The sequence below is a fragment of the Maniola hyperantus genome, chromosome 12, assembly GCF_902806685.2.
Source record: "Maniola hyperantus chromosome 12, iAphHyp1.2, whole genome shotgun sequence".
Classification (NCBI taxonomy): Eukaryota; Metazoa; Arthropoda; class Insecta; order Lepidoptera; family Nymphalidae; genus Maniola; species Maniola hyperantus.
In genome coordinates, this window is record NC_048547.1 from 5242588 (window position 1) to 5270418 (window position 27831).

The following is a 27831-nucleotide window of genomic DNA, read 5'->3' on the forward strand; positions in this document are numbered from 1 at the left end:
TCCGCGTGGAATTAGGTTTTTCAAAAATCCCGTGGGAACTCTTTGATTTTCCGGGATGAAAAGTAGCTTATGTCACTCTCCAGGTCTTTATCTATATCCATGCAAAAAATCACGTCAATCCGTTGCACCGTTGCGACGTGATTGAAGGACAAACCAACAAACCAACAAACAAACACACTTTCGCATTTATAATGGGGCATAAAAAGGGTACTAATGTTGGACCTTAATGATAATGTCCAACTTTTGGTATTTATTCTCCTCTTGAAGTTATCCATTTATTTAAATCTCAAATGATTCCTTTTACTTTTATTAAAAAAATATTTAGTGTTTTGTAGATCTATAAAAATATTTTTCTTTCAAACATAAAATGGATAAGTATCATATACCTACTTATATAATAATATATTATTATCTAGTTTTATATACTCGCTTCAGAACCGTTGTGAAAATATTCGTGTATTTTTGTGTAAATAAAGCATTTCATATGAAAAGGGACAGTTCGTTGTTTCGCAAACAAGCCTCACAGCTGGTCGGATGATCCCCTTTCTACTACCTTTAATGTCAACACCGTTAAGTGGTGTTTTATTTTCTGCTCTTTACTTTCTAAACATCTAACAAAAGATTTTACTTTAAAAATAAGCAAGTCTTTGGGACGTGCATTCCCGAAACATTAACTTTATTACAAAGCGAAATCAAAACCGTGAAAAATTCCCATGGACTAAGAGCCAGCGCGTGCCTTCTTATTTTATAAAAGCTGGAAGTTTCTCTGCTTATTTTACTCAACACAGGGCGGAACGATCAGCGACTATGAAGTTTGGATCATGGTGGCTTCAGCTAGTTTTTTATATTTTCTTTGAAATAGTATTAGAACTCACGTCATGCATTCCCAGATACTTAGTGTCATGGCAACCCCCTGCCAGACGCCCTTAAAGTTTTTAAAGTTTAAGAGCGTCTGGCAGGAAGTTGCCATGACACCAAGTGTCTGGCAATGCATTTGAATTTTTTCGGACATTCTTTTTTTAAACGCTCTCTTGTAGAGATCGCTTGTGTCAAGCGTCCTGCTTGATGTCTGTCCATTGTAGGATCTACAGATGCTGTCTCCCGAAACAGGTTCCACTACCCTGGAAAGTGGCGCACGTTGGAAGACCCCCACACACACCACAATATGGTCAGACGACAGACGACATCAAACAAGTCGCAGAGAGCCACTAGATTCAGGCGGCGCAAGACCGTGCGGTGTGTAAGTCTCTTCAAGAGTCCTATGTTCAACGGTGGAGGTCTATCGGTTGATGATGACGATGGCGAATGTTTACGTTGTAAGAACTTGATGCAATTTCACCAAGCATTTAACCCCCGTTTAGTTATCTCTTGTGTGTGTTTTGCTATCCCTTTTTGGCAGATAACATACGCGTTTTTCAAAAAGGAGAGAATGTTAACTAAACCATGATTAATTAGCTTGGTGAAATTAAGCACTAGTCTCTGCTCGATATAACATTATGTCCTTCCTTCCACTACTTCTCAGACTTTCGTAAATATTTAGGTATCTAAACACCCCAGTAGGTACAGAAAGTAGAGCAACGTCTCGTCGCGTGCGGCATATTTTGTTTTCATATTGTTATATTTTAATTATTATAAATTATGGTGCTTTAGAATTTGATATAAAATACATAAATATCAGTATAGTTAATTTGCTAGTAGATCGAATTTAAGTATTATTCCAATAACTGGCCCTTTGTTTCTTTGAATTTTACTTGGAATCTTGAACAATTTAGAAGCAGACTCGTGGAATTTCCCTTTGTGCTATTGCCAACATAATAATCCGGTGGGCCTTTAGTGGGTCTTTGAAATACGAGATTCGGTCTTAAAATAATTTTGAGATACAGACCCAAAATACTCATATAATCGTAGGTGCGAGTACATATTATAATTATGTATCCACAAATGTATTTCATATATTATGTAGTAGATACAAGATGATGCCCGCAACTTCATCCAAGTTGAATTAGTTTTCTGAAAATTCCCTGGGAACATTGAATTTCCGAGATAAAAAGTAGCCCAGGTTACTCTCCTTGTCTTTAACTAAGTTTATATCTATGCAAAATAATCATGACAATCCTTTAGTCCGTTACAGCGTGATTGAAGGAAAAACCAACAAACAGAGTTATTATAAACGGAGTTAGTACAACATGGGGTTATTCAAGGGGCGGACCAACAAATTCTTAAAAGGCCGGCAACGCATCGGCAGTTCCTCTGGTGCTGCAAATGTTCATGGGCGGCGGTTATCACTTTTAACATCAGGTGACCCGCCTGCTCGTTTTGCTCGCTATCTCTATTTAAAAATATTCATATTTATAATATTAGCAGAGTTGTTTGATAAGTCTTTTAATATTTAATACTAAAGCTGTATAGCTGAGTACACTTGGTAATTTTAACTGCAATTTTGCTGTTCGGTATGGTCTATTTCCGCTGTCCGGAACTGGCTTGCCTGGTAGTGAATTCGGCAAACGTGATACGGACGACATATCAATAGTTTATTATGAGCTAAAGTGAAAAGAAAATTAACATATTATAATGCATACATTTGGAGATCTCACTCGCCATTTTAACTCTATGAGTCGACAGTGAGAGTTGACAGTTGTCAATCAAAAGTTCGGTAGGACTAAATTCACGACTAAATTATAGTACTTTTGTCATTACAGTTGACATTTAGAGCTACGAGTGAGATCTCAAAATGCATGTTTTAGGAGCATTCTTTTAATAATATATCAGTGCAGTACATTGCATGACGAAAGGTACTTTATGCTTAGGTACCACCAGAAATAGTTATCTTTACCTAAATACCACAATACAATAACGAGTGGGTAGGTAATCGTGCAATTGGTACACAAACATCTAATGCATGAATTTTAATTACTTGTAAAGTACGAACAAAACGAGAACCATAGATTTACATATTAAATCAATTATTTAAACCACTCGCATGATGCAAATTAATGATGCAAATTGGTAACATAAGCTATCGTTCACCGCAACCCTGCGCCATCTCACGGGGCCGTTAAATAAATACTCTCAACAGAGTGCTCGTTTTCAATAGCCACTGTTGAGTTTGGGAACACGTTTAATCCGAACGAATGGTAGCCGCTATTTGTTTGGTTATTGATGGCGTAAGGGTCCGGCTTAATTGGAAAAGTGATGAACTTTTCCTGTTCCAGGACTTTTTCATTACGTTATTTGAGAAGAGCGTTGAGCGACTGTTTGACGACGTCTATGACTAGGGATCTCCTATTCTCTGGTGGAATGGAGCAAATATTCACTATCCAATTGATTTTTTTGATGCCTGCGTTTGTACAAAGGAAAAATATCATTTCTTTAGCTCTCTTCTAGAACCACAGGTTATTAATTCAATCAATCTAATGGATGCTTTTTACAATGGGTGTTTAAAAATAAATAGTGAAGCCATAGTGAGACTGTCTATACAAGTGTAGAAATACACACGCTCATTCTAGAATTCGGCTGATATCCTTCAAAATGGTCATTCTCTATGGCTCATAAGTCATAGGTATGTAAATCTAAGGGCCGATGATTTTTAAATTAATTTCATTATTCAACGTCATCGAAATGTGAAAAGGTCATCATAAGGTTTGAATCATTATCGGATCATACCTAGAATTGGCCAAAATATAATGTACCTACCTATACTAAACTAAAACGCTTTCAAAATTCTCAAAACTAATTTGCCAAAATTGGGCCAATCTGTAAGCTGACATATGCAGGAGCATATTGGCTCTGAAGGAGCAATTAAACTTTTCATCAAAATTTAGAAACTAATTTTCCGTAGTTTGACAGAGTCAGCTGTACGGTCGGCAGGTAAGTTCGAAACAGCGACCACTTGCAAGCTTGCTTGTTACAATATTGATTTGTGCGAATATGTCAAAACCACCGATGGTCCAAACAAGCAACTAGTAATTTCAAGACTGTATATTGGAACGATTGACATACACGAATAGCATAATAGTCCAGTCAAATTAGACATTTGTTACATTAATTCGCATAGAGCTAAGCTGTTTGTACTAGATAAACAGACCAATATGAAAATCATTTCACTTTTATTATAGCTCCAGTGATTTTAAAATGCGGGTTGCTTTTGCAAATTATGAAGAAAACGACTTTTTCAACTAAGTATCTCAGAAACGGTGAATCTTAGGAGAAAAAATGTGAAGATATTTTATAGATGTTGTATGTTTTATGTGTTTTAGAATTTATTATCAAATTTACCTACCGTTTGGCCAAAAACGCAAAAAACCCATATTTGTGAACTTTGACATTGAATATCTTTTTTTGCAAATGTTGGATCGATGAGAACTTTTCACATTTCATTTATAATGGTGTTCCGAACATTCGTATAAATTTTCAGCTCTATGCGCATTAATATAACCTTACCCCTATTTTTAGCTAAATTGACTAGACTATAAACTGGTCATTTATAAGTTAAGCTACCCTATAAATAGGATAGGCTAGCTTTCTTTTAGACGGTTTAAAAATCTATCGTGTACAAATGCTCAAATAACCTAATAATAATAAAAAACAACAAGTAGGTAAATACTTATAAAAAAATACGCTACTATAAAATGTTAAATATTTGGAAATAAACAATTGCAGCAACATAATAAACATTACTTGTAACAAAAATATTCAGTGCAATATCTAAAATGTTCATCAAAACATTCACGATAGCAAGGCATTACACCGCGAAACACGTCATATGAAACTACCTCACATTCTGGGACATGACTGCAATGTATTAAGTATGTCACTTTGTGCTTGATGTCTTCGTTTAATATAAAAATATTTGGAGAAACATCTACCGAGTCTTAACTTTTGAGAATTTAATAAAAATAAGTATGTTAATTTTAGTTAAACAGAATTTTAAAGATGTTATGTAGGTACCCGTGCAACGTGCCTGTATTTTGTAAGTAGACTATTGATAAAGGGTTATAATTTTCAATAGACCAAAATCAGTACCATTTTAAGCAACTTAGATTTTGATAAACTAATAATTTTAAGCTCATTTCGTGGTTTAACGACATATTTTAATGTAGAAACCGGGTACATATTATCACGATTTAATTGAGACCATTTACCCGTTAACTGTAACCCGTTGGTTTTATATACCCGTTATCAACATTATATGTAGAGTTTGATAATTTTAGGGTTAATTTAAATATTATTACCTAATATTGGTCATTTATATTTATAGATACTTAGAGTTGAAAGCAGTCAAAGTAAAGTGCTAAATCTAACCTAGTAAAATAGCCTTATTCAATAAAAATCTTTAGGTAAATCATTGTTATAGTTTTCGTGTAGTACAAAATAATGAATTAAAATATTGGGAGGTCAAGAGGCGCTTGCTTCTCTGGTGCTTCATTGTTGGGATTGTTTGCTTAACTTTTATAATTACCAACATCTTCATTCAAAATGTGCAATGAGAAAAGTTTTGTCATCATAAAATTTGGCTATAATGGATACATTTTGAGAACTCACTCGCCATATTTGCTCTACTTGTTAACTGTCATGTCAAAAGTACGGTTCATTTTGTAAGTGTACCTTTAAATAGAGCAAATAGGGCGAGTGAGTTCACAAAATGTATGCAGTATAATTCGTACAAAATAAGATCTCACTCGACATTTACAACTTTATGTGTCAACAGACCGTCATGTCAAAAGTAGAATTTTAATCCTTATTTTATAGGTGAACCAAACTTTGGACATGACATTTAACACATAGTGTTAAAATGGCGAGTGAGTTCTCATTTTTTACGGACTATACTTATATTTAACTTTGCTTCATCATGATTTTCACAGTAACACCACTATACCGTAACCGTGTAATGGTCTTCCTGTTACGCAAAATGCTTTAGTCTACGTATACCATAAAAAGGGAATAACATACAAGTTACAACAGCAGCCTTAGCATGATGCTAAAACAATAATTTCACGCGGGACATGACTTGTGAGTCTTGAGCCCAGTCGTCTATCAGTTTAGTCCTTTGCGTATGAAATGTTCTAAAACCCAGCCAAATGTCAGGCAGTGTCTAAGAGCCTCAATGGCTCAACGGGTAAAGGACTGAAAACCAAAAGATCGACGGTTCAAACCCCGCCCGTTGCACTATTGTCGTACCTACTCCTAGCACAAGCCTGACGCTTAGTTGGAGAGGAAAGGGGAATATTAGTCATTTAACATGACATTTAACATATTCTTTTTAAAAAAAATTGTTAACGTGTTCAAGTTTACAATAAATAAATAAAATTGACTCAAGTTAAAATTATAGTTTGTATGAGTTTAAGTCCATCTTTGACACTTGGTTGTGAAGATGATGTCCCATTTTGTCACTTGATGGGGAGATGATGTCCCATTTTGACACTTGGGTGTAGAGATAATGTCGCTATCTCTATTACAACACGTGGGACTGTTGCGATAATTGTTATTTGTCCTGTGCCAGTCCCCATACATCTTTGTCGATAGGCACTATTATGATAGAATGTATAAAGCAGAGTTTATTTATTTCCATACAAAACTTCAATTTTCAATAGAAAATTTTATAATATGAAGGCATCAAAAATAACCGTTGAAACTTGTTGAAGAAAATTTTGACTACAGTAACAAACAAAATAATAATCGCCCTGTCAGCTTTTATAGTTGACATCTAGGTTTGTAAGTTATCGAATGGAGAAAGGAAGCCTTTTAAAGCCGTCTTTATATAGACTTGCGGCAGTAGGATAGGTAGCACGGGATAAATATCAAGGTAGCCTTGTTCAACATAAAGGACTCCCACAGAGAGATGCTCGTCGATATTGTTAAGGATTTCCGATAAAAAGTGGTACATGGAGTGCCTTATTACTATTGTATTGAATTATTGCAACAATGTGCGACATCAATGGTACAAATAGTAAATAAGAATGTTGCAATTTTTTAATCACATGAAATAGAAAGACTTTTTGTTTAAATAAACTTGTACAAGTGCTTTTGAATCGTTACGTGTACTCTACCACTGGTTCAGAATGCCCTAATTACTAATAACCTGTTTAAAATCTAAATATATAAAAATAAAAATTTTCTGACTGATCTATCAACGCACAGTTCAAACTACCGGACGGTACGGGCTGAAGTTTGGCATGCAGATACTCGTAGCTATTATGACGTAGACATCCGCTAAGAAAGGATTTTTGAAAAAACATTCCCTAAGTGGGTAAAATAGGGGTTTGAAATTTGTGTGGTCCACGCAGACGAAGTCGCGGAAATAGGCTAGTATAATATATTTTATAACATGGGAACCATTAAAAAATGTAGGTAGCTGTAATAAAAATCTATTAACAACAAAATAATTTGTACGCGAATATACCTATCACTATCCACATTATAAAATGCGAAAGTGTGTTTGTTTGCTGGTTTGTCCGTTAATTACGCGACAACGGAGTGGTTTTTGCATGGATATAGTTAAAGAGCTGTAGAGAGGGCTACTTTTTATCCCGAGAATTTTTAAAAACCTTAATTCACACGGACGAAAATAAAACCGATTTCTACGGTGAAACTTATTCAAAATTAATTTTCGCGTTTGACGTCTTAAAAAATTATTCATACAATCAAGGTAAGATGCGTGTACAAATAGGGAGGTAAGTTAAATGATGCACGTGCTTACGAATAAAGGCTAGCTCTCTGACAGTTGGTCTGATGCTTGATACAGTACCAGTATCGAATGGGGACAGGAAGCCTTTAGAAATCATCTAGAAAGGCCCTCAACGCCCTCAGAAAGGTATGTACAACGACCAATCACGGAGACACTTGTCAGCGTTGTGAAGATGATGCGCCGATAAAATAGTATTATTGAGTTTGTTCAGTGGCATACGAAGGATTTGAGATAAGGCATCCAATAGAAATACTAGTTTCTATAGACTCTATAGAGACACTGTAAGAAGTTAGTTGTTGCAAATTATAATATTGTAGTAGGATATTTATAAGCCACAACTTTGTCCACGTGGGTTTAGGGTTTTTATATTTTTCAGCATTATCAAAATTAAGTTTTCCTCAGTTTTTCTAGCTGCTGAAAGAAAATTCCAGTAGAAATAAGTACTTATTGTCCTTTGTGCACGACATTGTCCGTCTTTTAGTCAAATAAGTGAACAAGACGTGATCGAACAGCCTGGCCAAGACATTCTTAAGGCGCGATACCAGAAAGATATGGGTACAAATTTTGCCGCCACACCGGTTTCGCAATTTTATTTTTAGTATTTATTAGAAAACTAGATGATGCCCGCGACTTCGTCCGCGTGGATATAGGTTTTTGAAAATGCTGTAGGAAATCTTTAATTTTCAAGGATAAAAAGTAGCCTATGTCCTTCCCCGGGATGCAAGCTATCTCTGTACCAAATTTCGTCAAAATCAGTTGAACAGTTGAGGCGTGAAAAGCTAGCAGACAGACAGACACAGTTTCGCATTTATAATATTAGTATGGATGGATTTAAATATCGAAGTTTTCTTTAAGTGCAGATAAACATTTTAACAAAATTCTCGGCCAAACTGGCTAAAAAAGAACATCAGATTTTATAAGTTATCCACTTAAGTTTGGATTTAATAAAACGTAATTTCACGGGTGATTGTAATGCAAATCCATAAGCCCAGGATATTACTAAACATCGTTTAGGATCTAATAAATAAACATGAAGCGATGGAGCTCGCGATGGAAAACCAATTTTATTTGATACCGACAAAATGGGGTAATTTAGAAGCCTAGCAAAGTTGCGGATTTTTCATAACTGTTGCTATTTTAAAACGAGATTTATGCTAAATGAAGTGGCTACTAATTAAATTGTGTAGGTAACTTATGTTGCCTTCAGCTTTAGATATCTGCGTGAAGTTTGGAAAAGTACACTCATTATGTTACAAAAAAAAAAAGTTTTGAAATATTTGCGAGTATCCAGTAGGTATTTTTAACAGACATAATAATTTCATTACAAAGTGTGTCTGTCTGTCTGTATGCTAGCTTTCACGGCTCAACCGTTTAATCGATTTTGATGAATTTTTGTACAGAGCTAGCTTACATGCCGGGGAAGAACATAGGCTATCTATTTTTATCCCGGATAATTAAAGAGTTCCCACGGGATTTAAAAAAAAACCCAAATTCACGCAACGCAACATAATCATACTGTTTTGTCTACGTTTCCAGTCGTGCTAAGATAATTGTCAAGGCCGTCATTCTGTATTAAATAAATTAAATCTTGAATTTGTTGGAAATCCCAATTGTTGCGAATCCTATAAAAATTTTAACTGAAGCAGATTGCATAAAGTTCAGAGTTTGTTTGACCGCCACAGGCCACGGCCCAAGCGAAAAGTTTCTTTACTCGTAGATCACTTGACCGGCTTTAACTTTTAACTCGTTTTGTCAGGCACTCCAAAATATTTGTATCCGCAATCCATTTACTAAAAACGTCCTCAGTATTTTGGTACGATACAGTTAGGAAACTATTTGTAAAGTAATCACATACTTACTAGTAAAATATTTCAGGCATATAGGTATACTGAACGGCAAATACTGAAGTGCATCTCTGCTTCTTTTCCCTTGTACTGTAGTACCTACGAGATGATGCCCGCCGTTTCATCCGCGTGAATTTGGGTTATAATAAAATCCATGGGGACACTTTGATTTCTGGGATAAAAGAAGCATATGTCACTTTCTAGATTTTTAAACATATCCATGCCAAAAATGACGTGGATCCGGTGCTCCGTTGTGGCGTGATGGAAGGATAAACCAACATACTTAACATACATAATTTATAATAGTATAAGTAGGTAGTCCCGGAAATTGCTATTGCGCTGGAACCATGTCTCATGAGCATCGAAATGACGCCATTTTGACGTTATTTGACGTATATTTTAGTAAAAATATACCATCAGCTCGAAACTTCAGTCTAGTGCTGACGTCACTAAAATGGTGGCCACGCGCACTAGCACTTTGCGGGACTTATAGCAAATATTGTATAAAACTAAATCACAATCCGCATTGTATTTATTCGTTTATAACTTATAACTGTATAACTTAAAAACTTCTTAGTGGTTTTCAATTTTTATTTTTATTTTTTTTGAACCACAAACAGAATCATTCAAAAAAAACCGGCCAAGTGCGAGTCAGACTCGCGCACTGAGGGTTCCGTAGTACAGTCGTATTTTGCACGATAATTCAAAAACTATGATGCATAAAAATAAATAAAAAGCTGTTTATGTTTTTTATGTTGAATGCACAGGTGAAGACCTTTTATATGATACCCATTTTTTGATATAGTTATCTTACTTCGAAAATTGAAAATAAGAATTATTAGTTCATGACCACAATTTAATTTTTTTGTGTGATCTAACCCTAAATTTACGGTTTTCAGATTTTTCCCCAAATGTCAGCTATAAGATCTACCTACCTGCCCATATTTCATGATTCTAGATCAACGGGAAGTACCCTGTAGGTTTCTTGACAGACAGACAGACAGACAACAAAGTAATCCTGTAAGGGTTCCGTTTTTCCTTTTGAGGTACGGAACCCTAAAAATTACATTATTCAAATCCTAGGTGCTAAGTTATTATATAATTCAGATTAGAGGCGGCAGCATGCAAATTTAAACGGATAAGTCGAGCGAAAGAATTTAGAACTAACAGCTTATAGGAAAGAAAAAAAAACAAAAAAAAAGTAAACATAAATTCAAACATAAACATAATAATTATTGCTTTACATCAATTCAATGCGGTTACCTACCATTAATTAAACCAATGATTAAAACATTTTGACGAGGAAGGTTTAGTCTGTACAATTTGTTAGTTCTTAAAGTTACCTATACTTAAATGATTTTCTAACAAAAGACTCTCTCCCTCTACCAAAGTATCTCCAAGTTATGCGTAAACAAAGCAACGAGGCATAATTTCGTCCAATAAAGAGATGCTCCGAGCGTTAGGTATCTGGTACAATCACCAACAAGAACCTTTTAACTTGTCCACTTTGACATTATACAAATAAAGACTATATTGGTATAAACGAAACCGGTTACGCTGCCGTCTGTACATTCCACTAGGGGATAGAATATTTATTCTGGAGACGTCAACTCTTCTGGACGTGCAATTATTGAGTAAATGTTTACGTAGAGGAGTATCAGTCCTTATTATTTAAAAGCAACTAACTAAGGCTTTTACTATCAATTTGCAGTGAGAAAATAAGTTTAATGGTAAAAATTGCTTACAAGCAATTTGAAGTTTCCTTCATGCCTGTACACAGCGTTTCTATTGGTAGGCAGTTGTTTTTGTTATCTTTATTTGTAGTACCAACATAATATGCAAATGATTTTAGTGGTTCCTCTTATTCTGATAGTTGAGTGTAGATAGTAGAGAAAACTTAGAGCCTCAATAGCTCAACCGGTAAAAGGAGTGGACTGAAAACCGAAAGGTCGACGGTTCAAACCCCGCCCGTTGCACTATTGTCGTACCTACTCCTAGCACAAGCTTTACGCTTAGTTGGAGAGGAAAGGGGAATATTAGTCATTTAACATGGCTAATATTCTTAATAAAAAAAACAGATTTTTCGTTGTTATACCTGGCATTATGGTAGAAAGCAACTATGTAGCTGGTTTTAGTATCAATTTGCAGTAATAGGTACTCTCTGCAAATTTATACTGAGTAGTAGGTTATTATGGATAATAATTGGTTATTGAGTTAAAGCTTTCACAGAAGCGTGTCATTTAATTTTCTGTCACTGAAACTACTTACTGGCTTTTGATAATTATTATGAAATGAATAAAACAAAATAATTTAACAGTGATGCCTAAGTTATATATAGATACGAAAATGTATTTGTCTGTTTGCTAGCTACTTACGGTCTATCCATTCAGTTGAATTAATTTCGGCAAAATCGGTTGATTTTGACGAAATTAATTGATGGAGAGATAGCTTGTATTCCGGGGAAGACCTAGGCTACTATTGGTCTCGATTAGTAAAGAAAGAAAATCGAAAATCAAAGAGTTGTCCCGGGATTCATAAAAAACTTAAATCCACGTGGATGAAATAGCGGGTTATTTGGTATAGAGATAGCTTGAATCCTGGAGGCGGACATACGACATAGGTACTTTAGCCCAAAAATCAATGATCCTCGGGATTTAAAAAAACATAAATCCATTAGGACGAATTCACGGAAATCATCTTTATAAATAAAACGAGTATTTTATAAGTTTGCCTTCTAAAATAAACAGTTCACCAGTAATCATGTGTATCGTATACCTTTTAAATGTTTTATTTAGGGCGAAATATACGATAAAATAAAAATAGTATTATGTGAGGCGCGAGCTCATCGGTATGTCGTTGACGCGGATGCTGGGATAATCTCGTTGAAAGATTTGATTTTCTGCTAAATTTGATAAAAGTAATGAAACAGTCCCTCGGGTGCGAATCGAGCTCGAATCTCGATACATCGGAATGTGGGACACTGATTTTGTAAATCACGAAAATAGATTGAAGAATTTAAGATAGGTAATGAAATGTAGTGAAGAAATACCGGAAAAGCCGTGCCGCCAAGCAATTTAGTGCGTTCCGGTGCGATACCAAGTAAAAAGAGAAACCGATATGGGATAAAACTATAGCCACACGCCTTCAATTAGCCCGCTTCCATCGTAGACTGCATCATCACTTACCACCGGGTGAGATTGTAGTCAATCGTAATTGTAATCCATATACACAATATTTTTTTACATGGCTGTTTGCATTGTTTTATCTTTCAGGAGCGTCAGGTAATCTTTAACCGATGAAAAAGACGTTTTGACAGTGACAGTATAAAAACATATGTATATAAATGTATTAAAACATTCGTCTGGTGGGAGGCTTCGACCGTGGCTAGCCACCCTACCGGCAAAGCCGTGCCGCCAAGCGATTTAGCGTTCCGGTACGATGCCGTGTAGAAACCAAAGGGGTATGGGTTTAATAAAAACTGCCATACCACTTCCAGGTTAGCCCGCTATCATCTTAGACTGCATCATCACTTACCATCAGGTGAGATTGCTTTCAAGGGCTAACTTGTATCTGAATTTTAAAAGAAAAATATATGTAAAAAAAACCAGCCAAGGGCGAGTCGGACTCGCGCACGGAGAATTTTTTGGCACAGAGATAGCTTGTATCCCGGGGAAGGACATAGGCTACTTTTGATTCCGGAAAACCAAAGAATTCTCACGGGATTTTTCAAAACAAATATCCACGCGGACGACGTCGCGCAGGCATCATCTAGTTATTTATAAAAACGACCAAAAAATCACGATTGTTACCTCTGTCGGAGCCCCCCTAAATATTTATTTTATTCTGTTTTTTAATATTTGTTATAGCGGCAACAGAATTACATCCTTTGTGAAAATTTCAACTGCCTAACTATCACGGTTCATGAGATACAGCCTGTTGACAGACAGACGGACAGATGGATAGACCGACGGATGGTCTTAGTAATAGGGTCCGGTTTTACCCTTTGGGTACGGAACCCTAAAAATGAGCTTAGTACGGCTATGTCACTTTCATTTATGATTAAAAACTTTTACACTTGTATAAAAATAAAAATATTTGGATGAGTAACGATATTATAATATGAACTCCGAATCAAAACATCCATTTACATGGAATCTTTTGACGTTGAAAAAATAAACTAAAAGCACTTTTTTATTTCACTTTGCTATTTCACCACCAAAAAGCGCAGTGGATCTACGGCTTTAGCGGTATTTAACGAAGTTACCGCGTAAAAACACGAAACTAATTAGAGAGGTGGTTCGTTCGTTTTCTGTCGTTTCAACAGAATATCCAAGGAGGTACACGATTATCTAGGTCTATGGTATCTTTAGTACGTACCTACATTAATTTTTATTTCATTTAATAAAACAAATCAGAGATTCAAAACTATTTCAAAATTAATTCCCTGACTTTTTAGAGAATTTTTTATCCTGCATTCAATGGTTGCAGCCTGCAGGCTATATTTCACACTGATAAGGCGCCTGGGAGCAATCTAAACAAAATATGTATGGACATGTATTCGTTGCAGATCAAAACAAACGTTTAGCGACATACATACCTACTCGTGAAAATAACAACTTTGTCAAACAGGAAACAAGTTAATCATATTTTACTATGGAAAAGGTAAGGTAGGTAAGGAGCCTATTGATTAGGACGTCGGCCTTCTAATCGGAGGTCGGGGGTTTGATCCAAGGCACGCACTTCTAACTTTATGGAGTTATGTGCGTTTCAATTACTTAAATATCACTTGCTTTAACGGTGAAGGAAAACATCGCGAGGAAACCTGCATGCCTGAGAGTTCTCCATACAGTTCTCAAGGGTGTGTGAAGTCTACCAATCCGCACATGGCCAGCGTGGTAGACTATAGCCAAACCCCTTCTCACTCTGAGAGGAGACCCGTGCTCTGTAGTGAGCCCGTGGTTTGTTTTGTCCTTCAATCACGTCGCAACGGAGCAACGGATCGACGTGATTTTTTGCATGGGTATAGATTAAGACCTGGAGAGTGACATAGCATAGGCTACTTTTTAGCCCGGAAAATCAAAGAGTTCCCACCGGATTTTAAAACCTAAACCCACGCGTACGAAGTTGCGGCCATCAGCTAGTCTATGTATGAAAGGAAAAGCTGACTGATTGACTGACTGATCTATCAACGCACAGTTCAAACCACTGGACGGATCGGGCTGAAAGACATGCAGATAGCTATTATGATGTAGACGTCCGCTAAGGAAGGATTTTTGAAAATTCAGCTCCTAAGGGGGTAAAATAGGGGTTAGAAATTTGTGTAGTCCACGCGGACGAAGTCGCGGAGATAAGCTGGTCCATTAATAAGTTCACTATATTACCACACTTGGTTCAGTGAACAATCCACAAACAATTTTTTACACCATTGAACCACTAACAAACTATGATATTTTAGCAATACTTTTGTTGAGTTCACATTCTTGCATTGGTACTTTGTGGAAAGCTATATGAAAACCCTTCACATAACATTAGTTCTAGGTACCTACGCCTTGAAATTGGTTTTAGTGTTTTTATCAATGTACGTAACGTAATTGGTTTGGCACAATGTACCGCAAGTTACAAAATATAAAATATACTCGTATAAAATATTTGACGTGGTGATATTAAAAAAAACTTTCATCAATTCTGTAATTTACTTACCTCGTTATTTTAACGCTAATTAAACAGGCTGCGGTTTTATAGCACAGGCTTTTTGGATGCGGTTTTGCGAATATGAAAAATCTTCAACGTGTAGTAGGTAGCCTACATACGTACCTACCCCGTATTACGAATTTTAATTATTTTGCCGTAAAATAATGTTCAGGAAGTTTATAAAATATCTCTTATTTTTTTCAAGTAGAAGCTACATTTGTCTGTATGTACAGTACGGCGAAATTTCGGCTTTGTACAGCGTTGTCTATGTACAATCCAATCCATCCATCAGCCTGTTTGCGTCCACTGCTGGACATAGGCCTTTCCAAGAGCGCGCCACCAAACACGGTCCTCCGCTTTCCTCATCTATCCGCTCCCCACCACCTTCTTCAGGTCATCGGTCCAGCGGGCGGGGGGTCGTCCCACACTGCGCTTACCGGTACGCGCTCTCCACTCCAGAACACGTCAGCTCCATCGGCCGTCGGTTCTATGTCTATGTCACTCATTCATACCTACATGACGTTTTGTCGGTCTCTCTATGCTCTACAGATCCGCTATCTCCTTCTAAAGGTCGATGTACATTATTTTCTGCCGCGTACTGTACCTATTCACTTGTACCTTCTAACATTTTCACTTATAACATTTTTATACTGTACTCGTATGTATTTACCACCTTTGCGTAATAAAGTTTATAAAAAATAGGTTTAATAGGTAAATCAGAAGTCTACTTCTGCGAAACCTGTGCGATTCAGCTTTTATTTTAAAATGAGAAAAAATGTGCCTAATTCTTTAAATCTCTAAACTAAATTGACAGTTATAATCTGAATGCTATCCTTTTCCACAGGGAGCAATAATGGTCCCTGTCCTTCATATCTTTTCATAAGAAAGGATATGAAGAATATATTCCGATCGTATTTTACTTTAGTTTAGAGAGTGTGTAGAATAGAATTAGCCATATTAGCTTGTCAAACAGCTTGAATCCCAGCCTAAACAACAAAGATCCTGGATTGTATGATTGTTCCCCCTTGGATTTTTTAAAAATAATTCCAAATGTAACCTCTCAATAAAAACTCTTAGTTCTGAGAAGCTCTTCAACAGCTGGCTGAGGTGTCTTTTAAACTTGGAAAGGAACATAATTTAATAATGAGGCGTTTGCTAAGTGTCCAACTAAGTTGTTTAGTGACAAAGTTACATTAAGGTATAGTTAAGAAGTATCGCTTTCGCTGGGTAAGTATAACTTTGAACGTCTCTAACTTTTCACTTTATCTTAACTTTAACTATTTATTTGAACTTATTAGTGTTTTAAAAATACAGTCATAATCATCATGATCACCCCATTGCCGGCCCACTGTACTGAGCACGGGTCGCCTCTCAGAATCGAATGAGAATGATGCCATAGTCTGCCACGCTGACCCAATGCATATTGACAGACAAACCAACTAGGCTATCACCGCTTTTAAAAACTACAGTATAAATAAAGTATTATGTCCAAAAATAGGATTTAAAGTTTGTCTATTTACCTTTTGAAATTTACTACATAAAGTTATTTCTCAAAAGCCGTGTTGATTTTATCTGAAACAAAGAAAGAAATACCGAATTTATAATTACAGTAATAAAACAAATAAGCATTATCATAGAGAGAGCCAGCGCCTGCCAGACCTTCGTTATTTTATAAAAGCTGAAAGTTTCTCTGCGGATGGGAGGAACATTTGTTTGGATCATGGTGGCTTTGGGAGATAACAGGTAACAAAGGTGTAATAAATCTTAACTTTCAGCTTTTATAAAATAAGGAAGGTCTAGCACGCGCTGTCTCATAGTCCATCATTAAACATACCTAAACATAGAGATCCATCCAAGTACCTAAATAACTGTTTATTGTCATTTTTATGACAACATGACAAATACTCAGATTTACTAACTATTCTAAAGAGGTTTTTTATAAAAGACATAGGCTACTTTATATTCCGAAAAATCTAAGTTCTCACGGGATTTTGAAAAACCTTAATCCATGCGGACTACGCTGCGGGCATCAGCACAACAATAAAAACAAGCCTCACAGGTGAACACAAAAATAAACACGATTTACAGAAGAAATCTCTCACTGTGTGTGGCAAACACTTATCAGAGAGTGGTTTGCTTAGGAGCCCGATCGAACAGCATCAGACAATAGGATTACTAATTGAACGAGCTGTTGCTGTATTGCGGATGTTATGATTTTAATCTATGTCCTTTATCTTTTTTGCTATTTGTTAAACAAAAGATCTACCGATCGTTATTATGATGTTCTATTTGTAGCTTTTCCTTTTATATATTTAGCAGACTAGCTGACTGGGTGATCTATCAACGCACAGTTCAAACTACTGGACGGATCGGGCTGAAATTTGACTATTATGACGTAGATATCCTCTAAGAAAGGATTTCTGAAAATTCATACCCTTAGGGGATAAAATAAGCATTTGAAGTTTGTGCAGTCCACGCGGACGAAGTCGCGGTCAAAAGCTAGTAAATAATAAAATTAAACGAATGGATTTTGTGTTTATCAAACGACTGCCCAAAAAAAGGAGCGTTATATTTTCATGGTTCATGTATCTATAGTGAGTTTCTCTGTTCCACCATAACTTTTAAATGCCTCAACAGATTTGGACGTAGGTACGAGATATCGTTACAATCAACATTAAACCGAGTGACAACTTCTATAATATAAAAATGAATCACTAAATGTGTTGCTCATCGCAAATCTCGAGCACAGCTGAACCGATTTCCCTAATTCTTTTTTTATAATATTCCTTGAAGTACGAGGATGGCTCTTACGGAGAGAAAAATTTAAAAAGTTTGAATTGACTGTAAGGCGGTACGAAGTTCGCCAGGGCAGCTAGTTGGTTATAATTTTTTTGATAAAGATCCAATATGGCAGAGCAGATGTTTTTTATTATTTTTAATTGGAACTTGTTTTACTTATTTAATGGTCTCGGTCTTAAAAAAAAGTTCAATTTGGTTTCTATTCGTGGTATGCCCGCACTGTATAAAGAGTGTAACAATTTGACCTCTGAGGGTATATTAGTGAACAAATAATTGGAGCAAAGGATTTATGCTCGAAATGAAGTTTCGGTCCTAAATAAACCTCTTTGTCGGATGATCCGCCCCGAGTCATTACGTCGTGTTTAGTTTTTCGCCTAAAAATTCGAATTAAACAGAAGGTTCCTTTAATTTTCAGATATTAAAAAAGTTTGAGCATCTCTTACAATCTCACCCTGGATTTTTTTTTTCGTTTATTTGCAATCAACAGCGATACATACAATATAATTTTACATAATAACAGACTGAAAATAAGGCCAAATAGGATTACAACTGGATTTGCTCGGTGAAATTTCTCAAAGTCGTTTCTTAGTGGAGGTCTACATTAGTAGTATTATCGTAGGTACGTAGAGAGAATGTACCTATAGTCCGTAAAAAAATACTCCTCACGCGGCATTTTAACTCTACGGGTCAACTGTCATGTCAAAAGTACGGTTCACCTTTAAATTAAGTGAGGCGTTATTTTTTACGCATTATATGTTGATAACATGTCAGTCAGTCAGTTTGTACTTTTGTACTATATAATATACCTAAAATACCTAGGGTAACTGACCCACCCCGATTTCGCTCGAGTGGAATTTTTGAAAATCGGGGAGAAGGTGGAATTCCCAAAAATCATGAAACACATTTTTCATTTCATACCTACTTCTTTTTTAACCTAATGTCCAGATCACAGAAATACTAATTATTATTATTATTAGGATGCTAAAAATTTTCATTAATATTACCTACTTCAAAAACGACGGACTACACATTTTTAACCGACTTCAAAAAAAGGAGGAGGCACTCAATTCGTCGGCATCTTTTTTTTTTTTATGTATGTTACCGGGTTACTCGAAGACGCCTGGACCGATTTTGAAAATTCTTTTTTTGTTTGAAAGGGTATAAACTTCAAAGTTGGTCCTATTTAAATTTGGTGAAGATCTGATGAACATCTTCGAAGATAGATAATGCATGGAACTCCTCAACGGATAAGAGTAAATTGCTCGCGATCAGTGTAATAGCTTAGTAAACAGTAGATTTTTAACCAGGCATAGCATATTTTAATACCATGGGGTCACTAAAAATTGTGAAATAATTTTTTTTTACAAAAATAAAATAAAAACCGACTTCGATACACAAACACTAAAAATTGAAAAATAATTTAATTTATTACCGAATATATTATTATGTATATAAGAGTTAATATAGTTCCATAATAATATTTTTTGGGGTCGGTGCCAATGAGGTGTCATTGTAGAGTCTCATAAAAATATGAAGTCTAGGCGATTCGCGCAGCTAAAGCTAATTGTACAATGTGAAATACACGACAAATATATTAACGTTACCCAATACTGCCAATGTTGTTGATCAAATACAGGGACCTCTGTTATGAAAAAACATGATTGTTTTAATTAAAAACTGCGGTAGGTGCAAATGAAACATAATGGCAAGCGATGAAATGTTTTGTTATTACTAGATGGTGCCCGCGACTTTGTCCAGGTGGATTTAGGTTTTTTTTAACCAAGTGAAAACTCTTTTTTTTTTAGGGATACAAACGTAAACAATGTCCATGTCAATGTTTTACTGATTAATATTCAAATGAGACCTAAACTAGGTTTATAGTTCGTATGGACAACGCTGAGGATACCTAATCATGAGGATACCTGCATACATGAGAGTTCTCCATATAGTTCTTAAAGGTGTGTGAAGTCTAATAATCCGCACATGGCCAGCGTGGTAGACTATGGGCAAAACCCTTTAAGAGGAGACCCGTGTGATGATACCTACCTAGATATTATGACCTTACTGATAGTAGGTATTTGTAAGTACTTTATTCAACAATAAGGCTCAGAAAGTAGGTAATAAACGAGTTCTAAAGACACGATACCACTCACAAAGGCTTCCTTGTCAAACTTACGACATCCCCTATTTTTGTTTGGTATACAAAAAGTGGATATAGAAGTTTATCAGTGACTTCATATGAAACGGTAGGTAAATAAACTTTCTAGACGAACGGCCCCGGTATTGGAGTGAAACGCAAACAGAAACTCGGAATAAATGGCGTATGAAAGTTAGGGGAAAACGCTTCCAAATAGAATGTAAACCTTTCAATAAAAACCATTTCGCTGATTTCAATGACAATGTTATGTATTATGAAATAAATCTGGTATTCATTTTCATCATTGCTTTTGTTGGTAATTAATAATTTTAAGAATGCAATTCTTTATGTTAAGTATGTTTCTTTTTGCTCATAGGCGTTCGATTTATCTTCATATTCGCAATCTGCTCATTGAATGTGTTTGACGAATGATTTCATTTTATTATGGCGTAAGTAGATAAGTCGGTACAGTTGATTATGAGTAGGTATTTGTAATGAAAGCCCTAAGGCGCCATCTCTACGGACGAGAGAATCGCGGCGATAGTCTCACCGTGCCACCAAATTCGATACATCTCTTATACTTAGGCTATTCTCCACAGGGCGATACTATCATCGACGATAGAAGGTCGGACTCGTTGTGATTCTGTCGCATGTGGAGATGGCGCCTAAGGCCTGTCTTAAATGTGGATTTTCTATATTATTCAGATTCAATAAAGTCTGGCCTGACCTATTATTATATTTTTCTTAACAATTGCAGAAATGCCTGTTCCTTAGAAACATATTAATTTCCGTGTTTTTATCTGAGCAATCATAAAATATTTAATATTTTCAACATTATGAAATGGAAAATTTCATAATCCATATTAAAGATTGGTATATTGACCATTTATTTCAGTAATTTAATATTTAAATCAAATGAAAATTGGGTGTTACTAAAATTTTCCTGAGCCTTCCCAAGCCGTGATCGCCTAGTGGTAAGACGTCCGCTTCCTATCCGGGAGGTTAGGGGTTCGATCCCGGGAACGCACCTCTAACTTTTCAGAGTTATGTAGGTTTTAAGCATTTAATATCACTTGCTTTAACGTTGAAGGAAAACATCGTGAGAAATGCATGCCTGAGAGTTCCCCATAATGTTCTCAAATATGTGTGTAGTCTGCCAATCCGCACTTGAGCAGCGTAAATACTATGATAGACTATGGCTAAAACCTACTCATTCTGAGGCGAGACCCGGCTCAGCAGTACGCTGGCGATGAGTTGTTCATGATGATGAAGATGAAATTCTTCCTAGTGACAACGAGAAACAGCTAAACTTTTTCAAGAATACAGCTCTAGGTGCGCAAGTAGGCTGACTAATTGTATTACCGAAGAAAGAAATCCACCACAATAAATCTTGAAGAGGTGCGAAGTGAATCTCAATTGCGGGTATCCTTCAGGCGCGGGCGGAAGGGGCACTCGTAATGAGAACAACGGAACTTTTATCAACTCATTATCGTGGCGACTGGCGAGGTTAATGTTTATTTTCGTATTTTGAGGGTTCCTAAATCCGTACCTTGATGCATTTTAGATGCAGCGCTTCATACTTCATAGTAATTTAATTTTTTTAGGTACACCAACAGCAAGTTCACAATGTGCTTATTAAATAAGTAATACAGTCTTTTTCTGTGTGCCACTTAAATGTACAACTATATAATAAGAACGACCGCTCACATTTTGCACATAATTTAAAAAAGTATAGCTCCGAACATGTAATGGAAACAATAAAATATGACTTAATCTACTAATTTTACGGTTAAAAACAAAACATATAATTATAACAACATAGTTACAACGTGTTCCAACGAACATTGTACCCCTTAGGTCGGAACCCCGCATCGCATTTTTAACCAATTTGTCCACTTTTTCGGTGTGATTAATACAGGGTGTAACCAAACCGCTAGCAATGAGTTATTGTGGCTAATTCCATTGTACACTATCTCTAAACTAAACTAACATGACACGTCTAAATATATTGCTATCCCTTTCATAATGTTGCTTGCGGTAAAGGATAGCACTAGATTTAGACCTGTTAATTTAGTTTAGTTTAGAGATTGTGTACAAGAGAATCGGCCCCATTGTTATACTACCTAAACACAATCCAATACCCATTTGCCTCATTTCGTAGTTTTACTATTTTTCAAACCCGCAATGTATAGCGTGCAAAACTCGGGTCAATGCCCCCCTAAGACCCTGCATTGGCTCCGAGTGGCCTACTTACGCAACGTTCGTTGACCTCCAGAGTCATTCAGATGTCTTTTGCAATATAATATTATCGTGAACTTTTAAGAAATATTGGTTTTTTTCTCGTTTTTTTGTAGCATCAAATTAGTAATTATCACTACTATCACCTGTATTTGTTTTTGCTTGCGTTCTGGATACATACTGTATGTATAGGCATGGTAAATTTCTGCTTTCTAAACTAATAAGTTCCTAAGCCGCGGCAGACGGACGGAGAGACGGACATGGCGGAACTGTGGGTTCCTTGTAGACTACAGAACCCTAAAAATGAAACTTTTAAACATGCTTGATAGTTAGGTATTCTATGGGACAGGTAATTATCAAATTGCTTGTTAGTAGGTAGAGCCAGAAACACTGATTAAAATATATATAAATAAAACGTATAAAATTGACGACGTTATTTTTCGATAGACAAGTACCTACACCACCTTTTAATAAATATTATGTTACTTATAATATTATCCTAGTCTATAATATAATATAGTAACAGGATAAAAGGAAGCATTACCTTCTTTATTAAAGGATTACTTACGGACGAAGGTACAGCCTTAATACGATGCCTACGTTCGTTTTTATGAGCGCGCTTATAAACTTATTAGAACAAAAACCGTAAATAATTATATTTTCTAGAAAATAAAGCTTTAAGCACAATAAATGGCGCAAAAGAATTTTTACATGTCTTTGACTAGGTATTTCAACCATTAAAATACCAATACGAAAAATAAAAAGGCTAATTTCTTCATATTTTCAAAATGTATCTACATAGTTATTTGCAGAATCTATTTTTATTAATATAAATGTTGATTGAATACAAACATTATTATTACTAAACGCGACATGATATTATGTTTATGTAAGTTATGTACTTTATTTTTATTTTTTGTTTGGTTTGCGTAACCGTACCTACCTATATTGTTTGTCATGCCCACATATTTAAATTATACGTAGCTTGTACCGATAAGTCGAACCTAACCACGCATACCTACATCATTAATTTTATTATTATTATACAAGAAATGTGAGAAGTTTGAGAGTTGCGAGCATACATGGAAACGGATAAATGTAAACCCATCTTTGATACTTTAATATTTTTTACTAGATTATGCCCGAGACTTCGTCAGCGTGGATTTAAGTATTTAAAAATCCCGTGGGAACTTTGATTTTCCGGGATTAAAATTAGCCTATGTCCTTCCCCGAGATGCAAGCCATCATCTCTTTTTCAAATTTCATCGAAATCGGTTAAACGGATGAGCCATGAAAAGCTAGCAGACAGACAGACAGACAGACAGACGGACAGACAGACACAATTTCGCATTTATAATATTAGTATGGATAATATGTAAGCAATGTAGGTAAAAGACCTTCCACAAGGTGGACAGAAGACATCAAACGAGTCGAATAGAACCGCTGGCGCTGGATTCAAGCGACGCAAGACCGTGGCGTGTGAAAGTCACTACAAGAGACATATTATTATGTCCAACAGTGGACGTCTATCCATTGATGATGATAATGATGATGATAGGTACAGTACGTTGCAGAAAGTTATGTGCATCGGCCTTGAGTATGACATTTCGGCTTTGCAGAGCGTTGTCTTTACCCTGGTAAGTATAACCTTAAAAATAATGAAAAAATTAGCTGAGAAAGGTAAGGAACCCTTTTCTTTTTTCTTACCAGAATAAGTACAATAGCCGGCAGGAAGTATTGTACATTGACTTTAAGAAAGAGATAACGGATTTGTAAAGCGTTGTTTCTATCACTCATATCTATAGGTATGACGTTTTGTCGGTCTCAACGACAGAGACAACGCTCTACAAATCTGCTATCTCTTTATAAATGTCGATATGTACATTACTTTTAGCCGCGCAGTGTAGGTAATATTCAGTAAGTACTAAGTAGGCAGGTATCTTTTCCCAAATACGTTTGTAATGTAGGTATGTAATTACGCGGTCTTTCATTCCAACGCTCACAGGTGCCCATTAAGCTGACTGTACAGAACCCTGTGGCTTCACTGAAATTGAATTTAAAAAATATTATCAACTCGCGAACTGTTGGCCGCACTCCAAAAGACAATACAGAATGTCTTGCATATTCATTTTACTATGAATACGTACAAAGTAAAAGCTTTGAAAACAGAACTTATTAACAAAGCGGTAAAAACAAGCCTTCTTAAGAACCGACTGCAGGATAAAAATAAGCTCCTAATGAGAACTTAAATCTTCATTCAATGTCTGTATAAATAAACAATGGTTATTATATCAGTCATTTCAATGGAAATAACTGATTGTATACCAATTTCCAATTAGAATGAATTTAAAATTCTTTCATTTACAGAAACACTCAACTATTTTCAATCCATACTGATATTATAAATGCGAAAGTGTGTCTGTCTGTCTGTCCGTCTATCTGTTTGTCTGCTCGTTTTTCACGGCCCAACCGTTTAACCGATTTCGATGAAATTTGGTACAGAGATAGCTTGCATCCCGGGTAAGGACATAACCTACTTTTGATCCCGGATAATCAAACAATTCCCACGGAATTTCAAAATCTAAATCCAAGCGGGCGAAGTCGCGGGCATCATCTTGCCTTCTAGATGATGCCCGCGACTATATTTTTTCTGGTACTTACTCTCAAATCTCAAAGTACCAATAATATTAATTTTACACAAATGCAGGAAATTAGATGTTGATAATATACCTAATGATGCTAATCAGGTAAATTAATTATACGAAATCTGTAATATAGATTTATAGGTCCACAAGAAACAAGTTTAAAGAGGATAGCACCTTGTGCTATCCTTTTAAACCCGTCAATTTAGTGGTACAAGCACAAACACATCCCTTAAGTATTACTAACGAAATTATTAGTTTATGGAAGATACAATTATGTGCCCTCGCCACGTCTCCTTCCTCGTCACTTCTAGATAAACCACACATATGATGAACCCGTATATAATATAAGACCGATCACGCACTCATCCGATCCAAATCCGTGAAAATACGGATATAAATAACTAGCTTAAGCTCGCGACTTCGTCTGCGTGGACTATACAAATTTCAAACCCCCATTTTACCTCCTTTGGGATTGAATTTCAAAAATCCTTTAGAGGATGTCTACGTCATAATAACTATCTGCATGCCAAATTTCAGCTCGATCTGTCCAATGGTTTGAGCTGTGCGTTGACAGATCGGTCAGTCAGTCAGCTTTTATGTATTATGTAGACTAGCTTATGCTCGCGACTTCGTCAACGTGGACTACACAAATTTCAAACCCCTATTTCACCCCCTTAGGAGTTGAATTTACAAAAATCCTTTCTTAGCGGATGCCTACGTCATAATAGCTACCTGCATCCAAATTTCAGCCCGATCCGTCCAGTAGTTTGAGCTGTGCGTTGATAGATCAGTCAGTCAGTCAGTCAGTCAGTCAGTCAGTCAGTCACCTTTTCCTTTTATATATTTAGATTTCTACGTCATGTGAAAATTCAACGCGGACAAAGTCGCGAACATAAGCTAGTAAAATATAAGTACCTAAATTTTGATTTTGAATATCACGTACTAATTCAATTTTTTCCGTGACAAAAGCATGTTAACGAAGTAAAAATATCGAAGTTAGCAAACATGACTCCGGGTTGAACAATGCCGAATAAACCTGTGATGTTTTGGATGCAAGCAATAGCACCGTTGCTGCCAGAACTTTTTACATTAGGTACCTACGCTAGGGATGTGAAATATGACGATTATTATGAAAGACAAAATCATGCATGGGGTTAGAATCTAGAGCCAGAAAGTGAAAATAATTTCGTGTATCTGTACACTCTATCCGCGGAAAGATGTTTTCTGTTACGTAATCCCATACTATTGATAGAGACAAAAAGCTCAGTAGGCGCTTACCATTTTGAGGCACCAACAAATCCAACTCAAAAATCAAAATCGAAATCAAATCATACAAACGAAACTATGATTTCCTATTGAATTTTTAATGTTTTTTGAAAACATTTTCAAATTGAATTCTTAATTGAAAATATTATGTTTTGATTAGTTGGTGCCTCAAAATGGTTAGTGCCAACGTAGATTTTTGTCTCTATCATTTTCTCTATGGGGTTATAATCCTATAAAAAAAATTATGGCATTCAAAAGTATATAGCATTCTCTCTGTTTCGACAGCGAGAATACTAATTTCATTCTATGAATAGAGTATATTATAGTCAATAAACCATGCGCAAGTCGAGTTTAGCTGACTGGTCACATCACTATAACTGTACACAATGTCTGTTTATTTTGCCTTCGAACCTGTTCTGGAACTACGACGCATAAGTTGGCAGGTCTCGTCGGAAACTCTTTGCCCTCGCTCAGTATAATTTTAATCACAAAGAGACAAAAGAGATTAAGGTATCTGTATTCACGAAACTTTATAGCGGATCGGTCCAGGAATGTTTTTTCCCGGGCATTGCCAACGAAAAATTTGTTATGCATCTATTTAGTAAGACGAGTTCTTTTGAAAAATGGTAGTATGAGTTTTATAAAGTTGCTTGAGTGTGAACGTAATTTTGCTTTTATGTTCTCCACATTTATATTAAAACAAATACTTTCTAATTATTCATTAAGTGGAAGCAAGATTAAGTAATAACGGTAAACTTTTTATACAATACGTACATTGAAAATTTATGTCCAGACTCAGGAGAATCAACTGTGTTCATCTGAAGTGGAAATCGAACCCACGGCCCACGTTTTCGAAGTCAGCTAAACAAGTCAGTACATATTATAATTTTGCATCCTATCTACAGATTCTTAAATCAGTCAGTTCCAACACTAGCTTGTGCTCGCAGCTTCGTCCGCGTGGACTACACAAATTTCTAACCGCTATTTTACCCCCTCAGGGGTTGAATTTTCAAAAATCCTTTTTTCGTGGATGTCTACGTTAAAATAGCTATCTGCATGTCAAATTTTAGCCCGATCTATCCAGTAGTTTGAGATAGAATAGTTGATAGATCAGTCAGTCAGTCAGTCAGCTTTTCCTTTTTTCTTAAATCTTTTATTAAGAGGCTTTTACATTTATGTATGTCAGACTTATTGTACTCTATCTTATATTCTACATATATCTTCTTCTTCTTCTTGTGACGTCTCCTATCTGAGGTTGGCAATCATTAGGGTTATCTGTACGTTAGACGCTGTTGCGCGGAAAATAGATCGGGTACTCTTCCTGTACCATTTACTTCCTACACTTCCTGTTCTTCTTCGGCCAGGTGATCTTCTGCCGGCTATTTTCCCCTGAATAGCTGAAGGAGGTCGTATTTGCTATTTCTCATAATGTGGCCGAAGTACTCCAACTTTCCCACTTTTACGGTCTTCAGGACCTTTTCCATATAATATAAGATTATTTTTTTGGAAAAAGTCTGGCAGTCCAGG

General features: G+C 36.0%; 1 protein-coding gene across 8 annotated transcripts in view; it reads right to left on the reverse strand.

Moving 5' to 3' along the window:
- mub (poly(rC)-binding protein mub) overlaps positions 1–27831 on the reverse strand; it is a 221409-nt gene that overhangs the window by 48973 nt on the left and 144605 nt on the right. For 7 of the 8 annotated variants that reach the window (XM_069502227.1, XM_069502228.1, XM_069502229.1 and 4 more), the window contains exon 3: positions 16740–16791. The exons of the other annotated variant lie outside the window; for it this stretch is intronic. The gene's annotated coding sequence lies outside the window, so the exon portion shown is untranslated. The remainder of the gene's footprint in view (positions 1–16739; positions 16792–27831) is intronic. 8 annotated transcript variants of the gene reach the window in all.